The sequence below is a fragment of the Mustela erminea genome, chromosome 1, assembly GCF_009829155.1.
Source record: "Mustela erminea isolate mMusErm1 chromosome 1, mMusErm1.Pri, whole genome shotgun sequence".
NCBI lineage: Eukaryota > Metazoa > Chordata > Mammalia > Carnivora > Mustelidae > Mustela > Mustela erminea.
In genome coordinates, this window is record NC_045614.1 from 40,603,503 (window position 1) to 40,606,473 (window position 2,971).

Genomic DNA, 2,971 nt, shown 5'->3' on the forward strand with positions numbered 1-2,971 from the left:
TTCATCATTTGTTTGCTCTGTGGTCTTGGAAAAGTTGCTTGTTCTGAAACTCATTTTCTACGTCTATACACTTGATATTAAAAATAGTACCTAAATGTTATGAGTTGAATTATGCCCCTTCCAAATTCACATATTGAAGTCTTAACCCCCAGTACCTCAGAATGTGACCTTAGTTGAAGACAGCATTTTTACAGAGGTAATCAAGTTCAAGTGAGGTCATCAGAGTGGGGTCTAATCCCATATGACTGGTGACCTTCTCAAGAGGGGTAATCTGGACATAGAAACACACAGAGAGGGACGGTGGGGGAAGAGATGGAGAGCACAGCTGTGTGTCGGCCAAGTTGAGAGGCCTTCTCCCTTCTCCCACAGACTTCAGAAGGAACCATCCCTGTGGACCCCTTGATTTTGGACGTAGAGACTCTAGAATGGTTGAGACAGCAAATTTCTGTCATTTAAGTCACCTAGTCTGTGGCACCTAGTTTGTGGTTTGCTTCAGCCCTTGACAACAGATACACGCAATTAGCCAGTTTAATACACAGTGAGACCATATGTTAAACAATCCAAAAATATCGGCCAGTTACAGTGGAAAACATTTATTTTTCTTGCCCATGGGTCTGTGTGTTGGTTGTAGTTCACCCAGACATGAGGCCAGCTGGGTTCAGATCTACTCCTTGTGCCTATATCATTCTGGCCCTGGCAGCTACCTGGGGCATGTTCTCCTGGAAGAAGGCAGAAGAGGCCAAGGCAAACGGTGCACGTCCGTTGAAGGCCTCTCAGGGCACCATGCCTGGTAGCAAAGCGAGTCACCTGGCCAAGCCTGCTTCAGATAGGCAGAACATAGATGTCTACTGTAGTGGGAAGTATGGAACCTCACATGGAAAAGGGAGAGACGGACAAAAATCCACTTGATCACCATACCTTTAAAAAAATTTTTTTTTAAAAGATTTTTATATATTTATCTGAAAGAGAGTGAGAAAATGAGCAGGGTGGAAGGGCCGAGGGAGACGGAGAATGAGACGCCCCGCTAAGCAGGGAGCCTGACCCAGGGCTCTGCCCAGGGACCTGGGGTCATGACCTGAGCCGAAGGCAGATGCTTAACCGACTGAGCCACCCAGGTGCCCCTTAATCACAATATCTTTACATAATGGGGTTTTCTTAGCTAAATCAGATTATGCACTTGAAGCTCTGAGCCCGGGGCCTGGCACCAAGTGGGGGCCCAATAAATGGGTGTTGCTATTTTTATTATTGTTTTTATTCTTGAACAAATTCTAGTGTTCATCTTCTATTGTGACTCTACATGGACTTTTTCCTTTCAAACAAGTAGAATTAGCTGAATAAATTGCATTAATATTTGGTTAAGTGAAAGTCTCTGTAGGCTGCATTATCGCAGCTGTGATTAATTCTTTTAAATTCTTTTAAATTGCATGTCTGCTTCAGTGGATTGGAACAGAGATATGATTTCAAGCTTATGTTTCTCGTTAGGACTTTGAGGCCACAATTAAATGTGCTTTTTCTTCTTCTTTGAAAAAAAAATCAAAGGCTCTTAAAATGGATTGTTGTGAAAGGACACATAAATAGGTTTTAATCAATAGCTGAATTCTCCAAAGCATCATCAAGACAAAGTGGTAAATGTTCGGATTAAATTTGTGATTGGTTAAGCTAGAAATCCATACAGTTGCATGTCACACAGTATTTAATAAATGGCATATAGAGTATCTTAATTGTACCCATTTATCACTTCCCTCTGTTTCTAGATGCATAAAGTTATCAAAATCTGGAAACTCAAACATTTTTATTTCCATTTCCTTGGTTGGGCTTTGTTCTCTGTCTTTCTTGGTGTATTGGGTCTGGTTTTGAGCTAAATATTTTTGACACAACCTTCACAACTCATTTGCATTTAAATAGTAACAGGAAATCTCTTTGCCAAGAAGGCTATTGGAATCAAATTTTACACCAGATTTTTTTTTTTTTAAAGATGTTATTATTGATTTTTTTCTGTACATCAAAGCACTTTTTTTTGCGCTTTTTTTTTTTTTTTTAAATCTAAGTACTATAGGCAGGGTACAGTTTTTCATTTTTCATCTTGGGTGTTTATTATTTCTTCTGATGCTCATAATTTATACCAGTTGCTATAATATTAAAAATTAGAAATGAACTTCTGAGGTGTTCATTGCCTTTGCTATTGAAATTCCATTAAAGGGAGTTTGAAGTATAAATGCATGCTCTTGAACTTGTTGTCACATGTTGAATAAGATCTCCTTACAGGACAGAGAGGGTATAATTATAGAAAAGGTGATGAAATCAAATAGATTCCTAATCAGCAAATTGAGGTGTGGTTTATAACATCCCCATGATGAGAAAATTTAATGTGAGTTGAGCAGATTGAAGATGATCAAGGGTGAACCTTTCTGGCTGGGAAAACCAGCGTCTTCAACGGAGGATCACAGAATGAGAACTCCCGGGCATCCAAATGAATTTCACCTACCACACTACCTCATCATCCTAGGAATTTTTTTAAAGAAGGTATTAGAATCACAAGAAGGCTTCCCAGCTTGTAAAGCAAAGTCAGCTGCATCAGCGTTCTTAGACATTGTTATTCTAGACATCGTGGGAAGAAGAAATTCATTGTGTGCTGAGATCTTGTTATAATTCTCCCTGAACTGGATTTAAGGAAAGGCTCAGTATAACTTGTTTAATAATAACTTACATGCGATTGAGTGTTTATTCCTTTCTGGGTGTTGAGAGTCTTACATAGATTAGTTCATTTTATTCCTGCCAAAAGCCTTTGGAGGTTGGTCATCTTACTCCCATTTTCAGAAGATAAAACTGAGGCTTGAGGAGGCTGGGCAGTGGACCAAGTGTTGAGCTGGAAGCAATGCTTTGGCAGCTAGCCTGCAGTGCCTGTAGTCTTAATTCACACATTGGTGGTCAGAATGTCTTGTCTGTCCTTCTTTTGGCATCTCCTTCTTTC